This window comes from Schistocerca cancellata, chromosome 1 (assembly GCF_023864275.1).
Source record: "Schistocerca cancellata isolate TAMUIC-IGC-003103 chromosome 1, iqSchCanc2.1, whole genome shotgun sequence".
Lineage (NCBI taxonomy): Eukaryota > Metazoa > Arthropoda > Insecta > Orthoptera > Acrididae > Schistocerca > Schistocerca cancellata.
In genome coordinates, this window is record NC_064626.1 from 910,445,725 (window position 1) to 910,463,601 (window position 17,877).

At 38.9% G+C, this 17,877-nt stretch overlaps 1 protein-coding gene across 1 annotated transcript in view; it reads left to right on the forward strand.

Annotated features, from left to right (window-relative positions):
• LOC126191192 (esterase E4-like) overlaps positions 1-17,877 on the forward strand; it is a 207,433-nt gene that overhangs the window by 186,372 nt on the left and 3,184 nt on the right. The window lies entirely within an intron of this gene.

The window sequence follows — 17,877 nt, forward strand, 5'->3', positions numbered from 1 at the left end:
TCCTTTTCTTCCACTGCTTTTCTTCTAGATACACACATAAATGCAATTATGGTACTAGCAACTGCAGTGCATAATAACAAATTGTTGTCCACCATCTTGGAATATGACAAATACCCCTTTTTAGCGTCACATCAAAGATCTTTGTCAAAGAAATTTGATGAATATTTGATCATAATTCTTCATCAGAGAAATATGATAGTTGTAATGTTTCAAGAATCTCAGCGTAAATTTTAGAACCACTTGGCCTTTGACCATCTCGAACACACGATATTTTAGATTTGAGAGTGGGATGATACAATCCTACCTACTGCGCATCGCATGTTTGTGTGTGCAAGTTTGAAGTTTGTTGTGAGAAGACTGTAGACACGGGAGTCAAACGGCACCGACAAGTACTTTTCGGTCAATCCAAGGAAGTCGTAGTGAAAGAGCAAGGAAGAACTATGGAACTTCTAGGTTATTCTGTGTTAATCATATCAGGGACCATTGTTATAAATAACATGAACATTTGAGATTCGGAATTCTGAAAAAACTCTTATTTTGGACTTGCTGGAGGCAAGACATGTTTATGATTATGTGAGAAGAGGAATGGTTATTAAACCAACTCTCTCACAAATGTTATTTAATTGGTCTCTAGAAGTTATATATTTAAGTGAACACGAAGAAACTTACTGTGTTTTGAGTCAACTACATCGTTAATTGATGAGTACATTGACAGTAAAGTGTGTAGTTGTGATCATCAGATAACGGAAATAAGAAAATATTATTTTTTGCCACACTCTTAGTCATCAAAAATCGTTAGAACTTGGCGACCAGTGTGAAAGAACAGAAGAAAACAGGAATTTTGATACAAAAATGAGATAAAAAGATATCATGTGTTGCCATAGCAAACAAGCATAATGAGACAAAAGAATCATTCCAAGAAATTGAGTTAAACTCAAGTATCAGATGGAGAAAATTTGTGAATGTAAAAAAGGAGATGATGTAAGAAAGTCGCAACGTTGAAAACCAGAGAGAAGATTTTGACGCATTAGACTAAGAACAGATACACCTAGAATGATTGGACCAAGAATATCCATTGCGGGGAGTATACAGCTCTCACACACATTGCGGGGATGAAGGCGCGGTAACCAACCTACATGTCCGCCGCGTGGTCTCGCGGTAGCGTTCTCGCTTCCCGAGCACGGGGTCCCGGGTTCGATTCCCGGCGGGGTCAGGGATTTTCACCTGCCTCGAGATGACTGGGTGTTTGTGTTGTCCTCATCACTTCATCATCATCCAGGAAAGTGGCGAAATTGCAATGAGCAAAAGATTGGGTAATTGTACGGGCGCTGATAACCACGCAGTTGAGCGCCCCACAAACCAAACATCATCATCATCATCATCACCAACCTACATCCACCGCCACCGGCACCAGCTTCTGTTCACCGGTGCTGACCTGCCACAACATCCACCCACCTATGCAGCGTGAATTCTACACAGGGTGAGCGTGAAATAAAAACTGTATTACTCTAGTGATAAGTGTTACAAAATACTGTGGGGTGAACTTTTACGCTGTAATTGGTAGAATTGAAATTAGTATTAAATGCTCACAAGAGCTAAATCCTATAGAAGCATGGACAGTTTACAAAAAGTTGGAGAAACTTCAGAACTAGCCATGGCTATGAAAATTACCGAAGGAAGGCCTGATTGGTCCGAGTTATTAAATCTAATTAAAGCTCAGAGTATACAATTAGGCTTGATGAATTCTCAATTAGAAGATCAATGTCTTAAATTAGACTCAGTAAATACTCAGTTAAATGTTAAATTAAATGATCAGAGTGCAACTTTAAATGCTCAAAGTGAAGTTCTAAATAACCAGAGTGAAACCTCGAATAGTCAAGCAACCAATCTAGGTTTATTAAGTGCCAAAGTTGATGCACGGAGTAGAGAATTTAGTAATCTGTGCGAAGGCATGGATACTTTAAAGACTGAATTTGACACTCTAAATGGTAAAGTTGAAAATTTGAAATTAGATTTAAAGAAGGAACTAACTGATTCTTTAAATGTTCATGTAAATCAAATGTTTACTGACTTCAATCAAAAACAGAAGGATAATTTGCAGGATCTGACCAAAATAATAGTTTAGAATCAGAGATTAATGAAAAGTTAGTATCATTGGAGGATGTATGTAATGCTAAGTTTAATGCAGTAAAAGCAGGGATGGCATGCTTTGAAAGAGAACGCTGATAAACATAGTAAATTAATGCCTGTCATTCAATAGCAAATTACAGGTGTAAGTACATGAGTGGATAATGTAGAAAGAACCTTTAAAGAGAAAATAGCAAACTCTGATATCATAAATGTAAGTAGTTAGGAAGGACAAGTAGAAGAAATAATAGAAAGAAAAGTTACTGAGAGAATAACATCTGGGAATGTGTTGCCTATGGCTTCTTCCAAACATACTGATACCAGGGAGGGCATAAATGAACTCTGGAGAGAATTCAAGCTTATCCAGGAACAAGTAGAAAAACGAGTAACTTCACCTAATGTGGTGTTAACCAGTGAAGTAGTTACTGATTTGCAATGGGGAGCTCATTCGGGGTTATCAAGACAATTCTTTTTTTTATTATTTACTTAGTCCTTTAGATCCTACATGTATAGAATATATACAAGGATATTGGACATGTTTAGGTTTCTACAAGATAAAATATAGTTTGTATTACATTCCTAAGGACTAGATATTGAAGTAAATCAGCAAAGAATCAAACATACAACAAACATTAGAGTCAAAATACAAAGTAGAATATTCATAATGCATCTTTATTTTTGTTGTTTGGCTCCTAGGTACTCTGTCAGGCTGTAAAAGCAATGATCAATTAAATATGCCTTTAATTCAGCCTTAAAACTACTGAGGCTACTTACTGATTTAATACAGTTAGGCAGATTATTGTAAATCTTTATCCCTGTATGTAGTGTACTTTTTGGCGCAATGATGTTCTCACCTGTTTCACATGAAGGTCAGATTTTTGCCTTGTATTGTATGCATGTATATCTTCATTTTTTAATAAGATATCTGGGTGTCTATCAGTATATTGTTTGATGAAAACTGATGTTTCGTAGATAAAAATGCAAGGAAGAGGAAGAACTGACAGTTTTTTTGAATATGGGTCTGCATGATTTCGTATTGTTTACCCCTTCAATAATTCTTAATATTCTCTTTTGCATCCTGAAAGGTTTGATATTTGTTGTAGCATTGCCCCAGAAGGTTATGCCATATTTAATTACAGAATGCACATAGGAGTAGTATACAGGCTGGCTTTGCTGCAACAAGTTTTTAAGATCCTTATGATGTAACAGGTTTTGCTTAGTTTTCGTTGGAAATATTCAATGTGTACCTCCCATTTTGTGTTGTCCTAGAGCCAGAGTCCCAGAAATTTTGTGCTGTCATCACTTTCAAGAACTCTGTCCCTAAGTTCTATTTGTATGTTTGGGTGATGTCTTCCTTTTAGATTATAGAATTACAGTGCTGCTGTTTTTTCTTTGCTTATAATTACCTTGTTGTAGCTGAACCACTGTTCTACACTGTTCATTGTTTGGATAGCAGAGTCTTTTAGTTTTTTTTTCTGTTTTACCACTAATAAGGAAGCTTGTATCGTCTGCAAATTGGAAGGTAGTTTGGCAATACTTGTTGTACATAAGATCATTGACATAAAGGAGAAACAGAATGGGTCCTAATACTGATCCTTGATGTACGCCATATTTCACATTTTCATATCCTGAATAGTAGTAGCTGATTTTGTTATGGTCAGTATATTGCACTTCAACCACCTGTTGGCGACCACATAGGTATGTACTCAGCCATGCATTGGATATACCTCTAATTCCTAAATGGTAAAGCTTCTGCAGTAGGCTATTATGGTCAATGACGTCAAAAGCTTTAGAGAAATCAAGACATATGCCCATCACAAACTCACTTGCATCCAGTTTTGTATAGATTTCATTAAGAAATTCAAATATTGCACTTTCAGTTGAATAGCCTTTCCTGAAGCCGTGCTGTGAGGGAAAGAGAATTTTATTTTTATTTAGGAAATCAGACATTCTCTTATAAAAAAAAAAAAATTCTAGAATTTTTGAAAATACAGGTAGTACGGCTATTGGTGTATTATTTGAAACACATTCCAGATTTCCTTTTTTAAGCAGTGGTTTCAGTTTTGCTGTTTTTTAGCATAAAGGGAAGGTTCCTGGTGACAGTGAGTTGTTGCACAAGTGTGTCAAGGGTTCAGCTAAGGCAAGACAGCATTTTTTAATAATTGCATCTGGTATTCCATCAATTCCACATGAGTACCCTTTTTTTCAAGGTTTTTATAACTGATAAAATTTCTTCAGTATTTGTGGGTGAAAGGAACAATGATGTAGACACATTTCTCATGCTATTGGATGATGGAGGTGATATTTTGTTGTGTTCTTCCAGTCCACTCACCAACTGTTCACTTACGTTTGCAAATATTTGTTGAAAGTCCCTGCAATTTTTGTTGGGCAAGAAATCATTTGTCCTTCATAACATAGGTTTACATTTTTATATTGTTAAGTTTCACTTCTTGTTTGATTTTTTATGACTTCCCATATAGCTTTAGATTTGTTTTTGAATTTTCAATGTATTTGTCATGTGCCATTGTTTTAGCTTTCCTTACAACATTTTTGAGGATCATCTTGTAATTCTTCAGGTACAAATGAAATTCATGAGGCATGCTCTGTGTCTTTGCTATATTGTGTAATCTTCTTTTCGCTGCACAAGAGATTCTAATACCTGTTGTAATCCATTTATTCTTTTTGAAGTTAGGTTGACAGTTTTGTTTTTCTAATAGAAATGCAGCTTCAAAGTATGACATGAAGATTTCCACGAATTTTTCAAACTTTTTGTTAGTATTTTCACAAGTATACACTTCATACCAGGTTTCTTCACTTAGCCTCTGTATAAAAACATTTATTTGTTTGTTAGTGAATTTTCTTGTTTCTTTTACAAGTTCCTCTTTCTCAGTTCTTTCACTAGGGGTGTGTAAAGCAATAAACTGTGCACATTCCCTAAATTTAAGCCCAATGGAGACGTACAGCTGACACACTTCTTGAAAAGGTTTAACCAAGCTTTACTGAAAAATTCAGAAGATTGTAAAAAGATTGAATCTGCTGTGAGTTACCTTCTGGGAGAGGCATCTGAATGGGGAGCAGTAAATACTGAGAACCTTTCCTCATGGCAAGATTTTCAAAAGAAGTTTAAACTGAAGTAATGGTCTGCAAGTGCGCAGGAGAAGTTACTACCAGATTTGCGGGACCCATAGTTTTACAATAATACTTGGGGTACAATGAGGAAGTATTTTGATTGGCATCTAACGCGTGCAAAGTACTTAGATAAGCCAATGGAGGAAGAAGGATTAATGTGGATTTTAATTAGATGATTACCCGTATATGTGAGGAAAGATATCTTATGTAGTGGATGGAAGATGGTAGAAGAGTTGTTGTCTTTTGTAGAAGCACTTGATGCATTGAATAAGGACTGCAATGAAAACTTGTACCAAAGTGAAAATCTGAACTATAAAAGGAATAATGGTAATAATTTCAAAAAACATGAGCCAACCTAGCAAGGAGGCAATGCAGCAGGAAAGATGAAAACGACAATATCAGGAAAAGTGTACACCTTCAAATTTAGGTCCAGTAACTTCTCAGGAATTTGTACCGAGTAACAATAGAGCACAAAATGGATGTGTGATATCTTGTTTCGTTAACCAGCCTGTAATTAGTAATAATGAGGAAAATGTGATCTGGATCCAGGGCCTGGGCCCAGGTCGTATAGATACATTAGGAGGCCTTGTTTCATATAAGTATGCTAACTTTACCCACAAAATACTCACAAAGGAATGGTTACTACTTGAAGAACCCAGTTTAGATACCAATAACCCACAACCTATAATAGCGGGGACAGTGGAAACTGTGGAGGTGAAGGGAGTGAGGTGTGACTCATCTCCAATGCATTCTTTAATTCATTACAAACTAAACAGCACTTAACGCTATTGCCAGTAACTGGAGTGTACATAGTCGGGATAACACGAACGAAGAGTAAAATCGTGAGGTACGAAACTCAAGTGAGCTGTTGTATTAGAGATGTATTAGTTCGGCAAACACTATTAATACTAGAAAATATTAATAGAGATGTATTATTTGGTTTAGATTGGTTATTAGAATTTAGCCATCTTAAACTTTGATGAGAAACTTCTTTGTTTTGAGAAAGGGGGCAATAGATTGGACACCATTTGTGATAGATAACTAGATTGGAAAGCAAACAACTGAGTGTCAGTGTCTGCGATTAACCACTACTGCACAATTGTCACCTATGATCAATAATGTAGATCAAGTAACAGATCAAACTGACGTACAGGGCAAGGTTAACGAATCTCTAACATTAACAAGTGAACAAAAATGAGATTTATATAAAATTCTAATGGAATATGAAGTAGTATTTTCTGATCATCCAGGTAATATCAGAAACTACATACATAAGTTCAAAATCGAAGATGACACTCCATTCTTCTGTAAGTCATATCCAATACCTGTAAGCTCAAAAGGAGCAGTTAAGGAGGAAATAACAAAATGATTGATAACAGTATAATAGAACATAGCTCCAACGTCATGAATAATCCTTTGGTTGTGGTGAAAAAGCTACAGGTGAGGTACGATTAGTGTTAGACACGCGGACATTGAATAAGCATATAGAGACAGAAAGAGACAGACCAATTAACATCGATGAATTGTTATCCAAATTAGAAAGCAAGGTTTTTTAGCATGATGGACCTGACTACAGGATATTGGCAAATTAGGTTACATACAGAATCAAAAAAGTATACAGCATTTTTGTTTGATTGTAAATCATATCATTTCAATGTATTACCATTTTGACTTAATATTTCTATATCTATATCTATATCTATATACATGTGCTGAATGAAGCATTAGGGAGAGATTTATTGAAGGATTTAATAATATATGTAGACTATATCCTGATAATATCAGCTACTTGGAAGAACATTGTATAACCTTGTGTAAGACTGAAAAGATTTAAAGAGAAAGGCATTACAAGAAAGCTATCTAAATCATATTTTTCGTGCCAAGAACTTAAATTTTTAGGTCATGTTGTAGGGGTAGAGGGAATTAGACCAGACCCTGAGTGCATAAAAGCTATTAAAGAATGTCCACACCCCAAAAATGTGAGACACCTAAAAGGATTTATAGGTATGGCCAGATACCACAGACGGTACATACAAGGGCAAGAATGAAATGACCCAAAAATTTTACGTTTATTAAGAAAGGGAGTACCGTGGATTTAGGATCAAGATGCAAATTATGCATTTAAAAAATTAAAAGGGCACTTGTTGACTCACCCATATGACATCGTCCCGCTATGGGTGAACCGTTTAAAATTTCAACAGATGCATCTGATTACAGTATTTCTGCTGAACTTTTCCAAGGAGAGTGGGATCCAAATAATGAAGAACACAGGACCATAGCCTTTGCTAGTCATAGCCTAAACAAGCCTGAACTTAATTATACAGCTACCAAAAAAGAACTATTAGCTATTGTGTGGAGTATCCAAAAATTTCAAACACTAGTATGGGGGATCAGAAATCCACATTTATACAGACCATCAAGCTTTATCATTTCTAATGAGCAGACATTTACTGCACAGTAGGTTAATGTGATGGATGCTTTTCCTATAAGAATACGATATTAGGATACAATACGGGAAAGGTTCTGAGAATATTGTACCTGATGCTTTATCAAGGTTACCCATAGGCATAGAAGGATTGAAATGCATGGAAGGGCCTGGCATTATCTTTGCCATTAATTTTATGTCTGCAGAATATCCAAATATCTGAGTAAGGGAAATGGCACAAAGAATAACTGAAAATATCTGTCATGATCCTTATTTTACAGAAATGTTTTCTATGTGTATCCAGAACTCATTACCTCCTAATCAAGTAGCAAAATTATAGGTCATAATTTGCTTTGGAGAGACAGAGTAACATCACAGTGTTGGTGTTTATGCATTCCGAAGGTAGTGGAAGACGAACTGGTGTGGTATGTTCATACGGGATATGGACACTTCGGAATCAAAATGTGTATAACTGATATGAATATGTTTTATTATTTTAAGAAGTTAGGGTACAAAATAGCATCTTTAATTAGAACCTGTGAAATCTGCAAGAAAGTGAAAGAGAATAATACACATGTAAGGTACAAAATGTATCCTATTATTCCTAAGTCGTTACGCGATCTCACAGCAGCAGATTTTTTTGGACCAGTTCCAAAAGCGAAGGGAGGAGTGTTATACATTTTGGTCATGATAGAGTACTGGTCAAAATACGTGAAACTACATCCCATCAGAAAAGCAAATAAACAGACAGTTATATACTGTTTACATCAGTACTTTCTGGAAGTAGGTAAACCAAAACAGTTTTTCACCGATAAAAAATTTAAAGAATTTCTAGGGTGGGAAGGTATTCATCAAGAGTTAATATCCAACTATAACCCATCCTTGAATTGGTGTGAATGAGTAATGAAGGAAATTGCGAAACTATGCCATACCTACTGCTATGAAAAACATACTTTATGGGCAACAAAAATTAAAGACTATGAACCTATTCTAAATAAATTACCACATTTATCAACTGAGTTAACATCTTTAGAAGTAATAGGCAAACCTTTTGTAGCAGAACCTCTAATTAAATGTTTTAATTGGCCTGAACAACCTATTATCAATTACGAACTGAATCAGCAAATAGGATCTAAGAATTTAATTGACAAAACACTACAATGAGTAAGTAAACATAATAAAAAAGCTGTGGAACCTCAGTACAAGGTTGGTGACCTAGTTCTAGTAAAACTGCATCTTCAAAGCTCTGTCCTGAAGAGAGAGAGAGATAAATTTTTCCAAAAATATGAAGGACCATGCCAGGTGCAAACAGTAATCCATCGTAAGACATTATTTTTAGTGCATCCTACGACTGGATCAGAAAAAGGAAAGTACAATGAAAAGGACATCCCCAGGGATGTTAACATTCTGAGTTAACGGGCAAAGTGAATATCGTCAGATCCCGAGCTGTTTTCGGTGTTTCTTCTATAATACTTTTCTTGCACCGAATTCCTTACAAATCTTAAACTATTCTATCATCTATTTTTATAATAGTTTCCCTCTATTCTATTTCTAAAATCTTAAACTATACTATAATCTTTTGCCTAGAAACCTGGATATGACAATAAAATAAAACAATCCAAGAGATTCACAGAATAAGAAAGAAAGTGATATTGGCATGAAATGAAATGAATAGAGTATGTTATATGTGTATAAAATATAATATAATATGAAGAGCTAAATAACTATTTTACAGTAACATATAGATTTTTATACTTTGCATAAAATATTTGATACCTTTTATGAGATGTGATGTAAATGGGAGGGTTTGTATCAATTTTGAAAGGGGTGGGTACTGTAAAGCAAGATTTACAACAACAGATAAATCATGACTAACACAAAACACACACCACACCTTTCAGGCAACCCTCGCAAACAAGTGTGACTGATTCTTTACCACTTGATGTTTCCATAGGGTTGCTAAGATTTCCTTCAAGGGTGAAGGTGGGAATGTCTGTTCCATAGGAGATGATTTAACACCAAACCTCCTCCAACATCTCACTGAAGTACCTGCGAGGTAGGGATCCTGGGGAAGGGGGGTGGGAACGGTTTCCTGTCTTTGGAGCTATCTTCTTTCTCTTCTTCAATCTTAGCAACCATTTCTGTTTATTTCCTTTCTTACTTCTCATTTGAGAAACTATCTATTTTTTCCCTCTTTCCATAGTCACATTCAAGAAGTCCTTCCTGCTTTCTGTGGTATCCAATAACCTACATCTTATCTTAATATAAGAAGGCCAAAGAATCAGACTACACAAACACACATCTGCATATACACAAAATTACTTTTATACACAAACATTAAAATTATAGACTAGAAACCTGTCGTGATGTGAGAACCATCAGGTATTGTAGGGGAAAGAATTATATATAAAACAAACGTGCTGTAACTTGCCAAACGAGAAAGCGCTGGTAGATAGACACTATTGAACCACTCAGCCTTCTACCATCTCCAATACACAATATTTTAGATGTGAGTGTGGGATGATAGAATCCTACCTACTGCTTGTCACATGTTTGAGTGTGCAGGTTTGAAGTTTGTTGTGAGAAAACTGTAGACACGGCAGTCGAACGGCACCAACAAGTACTTGTCAGTCGATCCATGGAATTGTAGTGAAAGAGCAAGGAAGAACTATGGGACTTATAGGTTCTTCTGTGTTAATCACATCAGTAACCACTGTTATAAATAACATGGACATTTGAGATTTGGAATTCTGAAAAAACTCTTATCTTGGACTTGCTGGAGGCAAGATGTTTTTTTTTACAATTTGTTTGTGATAAAGCTATGGTTGTTAAGCCAACTCTTTTCTAAAATATACTTAAGTCTGTTTCTAATGTGAGACGATATGAGTGACTTACAAGAAGTCAAATGTTTATATGCGAAGTGTGAATTTTGTTCTTTATGAAGCTCAAATGTACCGATAGTTGTTGAATAGTTTTCTTCGAGTACCTAATTATTTCGCAAGTAGGGAGAGAGTCTTTAAGGTTCCTGTAACCAGCATCATTCTTTGGAGAAGAAGTTTATACAGATTCCAGAAGCTTGCTTTCCAGAGAAAAAGATTGACTATGTACACCAAGTAAGTTGACTCATATAAGAGAATACACTTCACACACTCTTAGTCATCAAAACGTTATATAGTGTAATACCGGCCTTAGGTGGGAAGGCTATGTCAAAATAGTGTTGATATGTTCCATGAAAGTTAATAAATATTCTATTTAGATCTGATGATCACTGTAGTCCATATTGACTGCTTTATTATTGTATGGAGAGTGAGTTTCTTGAATAAAAATTTAGTCTATTGCTGTTTTACAATGTTTAGTTTTTCTTATTGAGGCATTTACTGTGGAGATTAAATCGAAACTCCATGCCATGCTCAATAATTTATCTCTGAAGTTCGACAGTTTCAAAAAATGTATGTTAAAGTCATCAAAAATGATTTTCTTTTTTGAAGGATCTAGACCATTTAAACCATTTCAAATGTACCCAGGAAGTCCTGAAAGTCATCATCAGGTGATGGTGTATACAGTTACACTGTAAGGTGGATGTCAGTAAGCTCAGAAATTGCCATTTCAAATACTTTTTCCTTAATCAAATCAGAATGTATTTGGATTTCTTTATACCTTAGATTTTGCTTTGCAAAGATAGCTGCCCCACCATGTTTACAATGAGAGCTGTAGAATGAACTGCCTAGCAGAAAACCAGGTATATTCACAGTTTCTATTACCTGTTTTTTTTAGCCAGTGATCTGTTATGCTGATAACTTTAACTTCTAGGTCAGAGTCTAGTATTATTTCTAGTTCTTGTAATTTGTTGGTTAGAGGTTGAACATTGTGATGCATTTTATGAAATGGGAGAAAGTTGGTTTTGTTTTGCTTATTACTATTACTTTTATCCATTTCTGATTAATCATGTCAGATAACATCTTGACTCTATCAAGGAAGACCTTGCTCTGCTTTCTACTAAAAAATCATTCAGATAGGGAAGAGAAACTTTTTTCCTTCTGCTCACCTCATTGGACAATGCTGCTGGTGCTGTCCCTTGTGTCTTCATTTCCATAGGAGAGTTTGGAACTGCTACCACTGTCTTCAAAGTGCTACCATAATTTTTCCTTTGACGTATTCTTTGAGAGGCATTTGGTGTTACACCGTTTGTGTACTGTCAGTCTGAGACAGATTCTCTAATGATGTTCCAATGGTTTGGGACACCTCACTGCACTTTGTATGAACATGATTAGCACTTTCTGGAACTTTTGCAGTAGTTTAAGATAGAGGAATAGCAGCTGAACAAGATGTGCAATGAGTACTCTTCATTATTTCATTATTTTTTTTTTTACAGATAACAGTCTTTCCCCTCTAATTAAAACACATATGATGCCTGATAAAGAGCTCATAGTCCTTATCCCCTGTGTGTAGGAAGAATGTGTTCTGAAGTACGTGACAGATTTTGAAATACAGTCTATTTGATTTCTCAATCTCTGTGTTACACAAGATAAATTTGGAAAGTTGTATCTGTATCCAGAAAGTACTACTGCGTTCACTAAGCTGCGCCTTGCCCCGGCTGTGTTAAGTTACTGCATACACACCATCTGCACAGATCACGGATTGGGGTGCACACAGTGAAATTTTTTTTTTCCACTACAAAAAATGTTTATAAGAGACATGACCATCTTTTCCCAGTGTGAGCATCCACAGTGGTACATAGGTCATTCCCACGTACAACCCATGTTACACTACAGATTCCCCACTGAGATGAAAGATGTACAAAACTCCTTTAACGGACTCTATACAGTTAGATCTAACAATTCTCGTATCACATTTCAGTTTATCATCCATTTCTTTTATCCTTAATAAATATATAGAATTTTTTTAAAGTTCAAGCATGATTATTTGTTTGATCTTAAAGGATTAGCATAGAAGATGTCCCTAGGAATTAACCATACCATGGTGTTTGTGCTTGGTCATTACACACTCCAGAACATTAATTGTGCTTTAGCTTATAAGAGCATGAGATGCGGTTTCTTCATTTAAATTGAAATATATTTTAAGGTAACAGCAGTGGTTTAACATTAGCATCATACTTAATTTCATCCTTAACTATCCAAATCTCAGATCTGAAAATGTCAACATACATGGAATGCAGATTAACACACATTGGTTCCAGAATAAATTTGCTTGCTCATGACTAGTTTGGATACTGCTTCAACAAAATGACCAATTGTCAGTCAACACATCTCCAATCTTAATCAACACCTGCAGCTATGTGTGTCCGGACACGCTTGACTAGAGTGGGGAGGTTGGACAGGTCAATGTTTGCTTCCTTGCTGACAAACTCTGCAGGGACAAGTAGGGTCTCACCATACAGGACCTCCACAAGTGAAGCCTGGAGGTCTGTCTTGTAAGCCGTGTGTATTCCTAACATAACCCAGGGAAGGGCGTTGGACCGCTCACCGCCATGTCACTTAAGGGCCGCTTTCAGAGTCCTGTGCCAGCGCTCGAACAGTCCGTTGCTCTGTGGGTGGTAAACCGTAGTGTGGAATCTATCCACCCCACAGAGTACGCAGAGTTTTTTAAACAGCAGGGATTCAAACTGCCTTCCCTGGTCGGTAGTGATGGATGTAGGGCAGCTGAATTGAGCTTCCAGGAGGATACGAATGTGCATGCTATGGAATCTGCTGTGATGTCCTGCAGGGGTATTGAGTCCACCCACCGTGTAATGCGGTCAATGACAGACAGGATCTACCAGAAATCATCAGACATGAGTAATGGTCCTACGAGGTTCAGATGCACATGTTGGAAGTGACCTTTCAGTATGTCGAATTTACCTAGATGAGGTTGTGTGTGCCTGCCGACTTTGCTTTGCTGCGCTGTAAACAAGCACGAGCCCAACTATGACAACTCCTCTTCACACCCAGCCATACAAAGCATTCTGTAACAAGCCGCATAGCAGCCTTAGCACCAGGATGTGAAAGGTTATGTAATGTAGTGAATACTTGGTGACGCAGTGGAGGGGGAACAATATGCTGGGCAGTGCCCATGGACGTATCGCACCACAGTGGCCTGACTGAGGTAGGTTGCGGGAAATGTTCTGGAGGGAAGTATCTGGGTCCTGTCGGAAGTTGTGCAATTTGGTATCATTGTCCTGTAAGCGGGCCAATTCATCAAAATTAATGGGGGACGAAATTGCAGTGATATGTGATAAGTAGTTGGCCACCACATTTTCTGAACCTTGGATGTAACGGATGTCTGTTGTGTGTTGGCAAATTAAGTCCATCTGCCAAAGCCTATGTGGGGGAAGGTCAACAGCAGGGTTACGGATAGCCTTCGCAAGGGGGCTACGGTGTGTGAAAACTGTTTTGTTCCTTCCTTCGATGTCTGTGCAGAAATATTTTACAGCTTCATAAACCGCAAGCAATTCTCTACCAAATGCTGACCATTTATGTTGACCCGTAGATAGTTTTTTGGAAAAGAAACAGAGCGGTTGTGTCGTGTCACCAACGTGCTGTTGGAGGACTGCACCAATTGCAAAATCACTTGCATCTGATGTAATAGAGATGCAGGCATCTGGCGAAGGGTGGGCGAGAGTGACACCATGTGCTAACGCTGATTTAAGGTCTTCAAAAGCTCTCACCATGTTGTCAGACCACTGTACATGGCAATTGCCCAAGGTTTGTTTCCCAGCCAATGCGTCAGTCAAAGGGGCTTGAATTGCTGTCGCCATCAGCAGATTACGATGTAGAAGTTGATAGTTCCTAAAAACCAGCATAATTCACAAAACGACCCTGGGAGAGGTAGATCACGAATACAGTCAACCCAGTACCTTCCGAGGAGACGGTGTACCCCAGAAAAGTGACAGCAGTGAAGTGGAGTTGTGACTTGTCATTATTGATCTCGACTCCATTACATGTCAATAAGTCCTGTATCGTGGCCAGGTGGAGTTCGTGTTCTCTGTCAGAGGAGGAAAAAAATGAGTATGTTGTCGAGGTATGCATAACAATATGTGCAATTAAACAGAACTGAGTCTATAAAATGTTGCCAAGTATTTTTGAGACCATAAGGCATGTAACAAAATTCACTGAGGCCGAAAGGTGGGATCAACACTGTCTTTGGAATGTCACTCTGTTCCATGGGTATCTGTAAATATGCCTTGTGGCAGTCCAAAACACTGGAGATGCATGCTCCGATAAGTGCTTGCGTGAAGTCTTGTATATGAGGTATTGGATAATTGTCTGATATGGTCTACGCATTGAGGTGGTGATATTCACCGCAGAGGCGCACTGTGCCATCCTTTTTGGGAACTAAATGTATGGACGAAGACCAGTTACTGTCCGATGGACGAACAATACCTGCCTGCAGAAGTACCTCCACTGCGGCCTTAGCAAGGCACAGTTTATGTGGCGGCAGTTGGCGCGCTTTATGACACACTGGTGGCCTATCTGTTGTGACAATTTTGTGTGTCGTGCCATTCATGATAGCATTCAGCTGGGCTGGTGAACTCACTCGGGGGCCGTTGTGAACAGGAATCAGTAGCACACAAAAGTCACTAACCTGATGTGCCAGGTAAGCTGTCAACGTCAGCAGTGACAAAGTTCCACGAGATGCTCCTCCGGTGTCAGAGGGGCGGCAGCGTCAAAGTCCCACATGGAGCGTAACCTGTGTCGGAGGGTGGCGGCATTGTACAAGTTGTCGTGCTTCGGCGAGGGCTTGCATAGCCAATGATATTGCGCGGTTTAGTTTGGCGTTGCGAGTGCGGAGATCATTGACTGCAGAGCACTCAGACTGAAGCTGGGTGATGGAAGTTGCAAGGCTGTCTGTCAGTGAAGAGCACTTGATGAGAGCCATGTCGAAATCATTGAGAAGCTGAGGGGGAGGGGTGCCGAGGAGGCGACTGAACACACACTATGAGTGGATGAGGCGTGGTGCCAATATTGCAGCCGACTGGAGATCTGGAGACAGTCCAAAATGGAAAAGGAAGTCAATGCCCAAAACTGGGTCTTCTACATCAGCCACATAGAAGGACCAAGTGAACTGTTTGCCAGGTATGAGTTCAGTAGTTAACTTGTCCAAACTGTCGACACGAAGTGGCAATTTATTTGCTGCTCAAAGGAACAATTTGGCTGGTGTCGTGTCCTTTATAGTAAATCTGGGAGGTATGACACTAACGTCTGCTCCGGTATCAATGAGAAAATACCGACACAAACCTAAATCCAAGGCATACAGACATCCTTGTGAGGTGGGGGATCTGACAGAATGCAACGTCCGTGGGTGCCCTTGCATGCATCCGCAAACCGTGGCAACTACTGCGGCCCACATGCAGCGTTTGGGAATGCACAGGGTGGGCGGCACTTCCGAGCAGCATCCCTGAAAGTGGAGTGGAACCAGCATATGCTTGAATCAGCTGTACTCGTCCCGCCAGCTGAAGCATAAGGCGAGCGGAAGGCGGGGTGGGTAGATGCTAGCCCGGTTGGGGTGGGGAGAGCCTGCTGCCGGCCCACTCATGATTCCTGATCTTGGTCGTTAGATGGCTGCTGTTCTGTGTGCTGCCCACGATATGCATGTGCGCAGCCTCTACCGCCCGACGGTGAAAGTATACTCACAGGGTTACCAATCTCAGCAGTATTGGGCACTGTGCTGCGTGGAGGGAGGTGGAGGTGCCAAATAATGGCGTATGTCTGATCTACCAGCTATAGTTTACCCTCGAGACATGCTGCGGTATGTGGGACCAAATGTAATTGTAGTTCTTGCAGCAGTTTCACCAACCACAATGCCCAGAGTGCTAAGTTTAGCAAGATCTCAGTACTGACCTGCCCACGCAAGCGTCACCACAGCTCTAAGGGGGTTCTGTCACCTAAAGTCTCGTCATAAATAAAGTTGTGAATTGTATCGGCTGGCAGAGAGAAATGCATTTGATGAGTGGTGCACGGGCAGAAGCATATTTGTTGCTCTTGTTGGAAAAGAAATTTGCTTTCTTCTCATTCTGAGGCTCCATTTCAGGCAAGATAAGCTGTCTGCCAAAACTCGCAAGATCAAATCTATCTCGGGACCTCCAACAAAAATCCAGCAGTTACTGACAAGAGTCAAAGATGCAACAGGTTTCAGAATACCTGGGGTCTATGAGATATCTTGCAAATTTGGCCATTCTTATGTCAAACAGTGTAGAGTATAGGACAATGCAAGGAAGAGTGTGAGAGGTTTTATAGTGTACAGTATCCGGGATTCAGTACACCGAAAATCCACTTTAGCCGAGCGTGCTTTTATAAAACAGTCGCTGGATCGAATCTGTTATGACTCACACTAATGTCTTCTGAGACTATGTAATTAAAGAAGTCATTAAGACTGTCGTCTGCAACTCAATGTGGCATGGGATCCAGCAATCAAACGGTTGAAAAGGTAACATCAAATGCAAAGTCAACGTATGCCCACATATGGTGATGCGGCAACCACCAGTAATGTCATAGGTGGCATCTAGCGTATATAAATGGTGATGCTGGTCAAAAGTTAACGTGCTACCATCATGAGCACCTACATAATGAGTTAGAAGGGCAGTGAAACTATCACTAGGTGCTAAGTGGTTGGATGTCTACAACTCTTCACAAAATATGGGGTTCAGAGGCTTTTCTGCTTGGTAAAGTAGGATAGATGGTGATATGTGGCATCTGTGTCAAAAGAGCACAATGCTGGTGCATGCACAAGTGTTTTGGAGCACACCATTCATCATATGTTACTGAACATGGAGCTCCACAGCAGACCCCCCCCCCCCCCCCCCCCTCCGTATTCACATGTTGATCCAACAACATTATCAATTATGATTGCAGTGGGCATGCAACCATCAGGATTTGACCATCAATCAATGGAAATGTATCGGCTCTTTGGACGAATCACATTTTTGTTACACTAGGTCGATGTTTCTCTCCAGAAACACCTTGATCGAGGTGAATTTTGATCATTAATTATGATTGCAGTGGGTATGGGACCATTTGGATTTGACAGTCAATCAGTGGAAATGTGTAGGCTATTTGGCTGAATCACATTTTTACTACACTAGGTCAATGGTCGTCTCCACAGACGTCATTATTGAGGTGAATGGCAGCTTGAAACATGCAGCACACAGCAGATGCAGGCTGACGGAAGCAGTATTATGCTATGGGAGACATTCTCCTGTG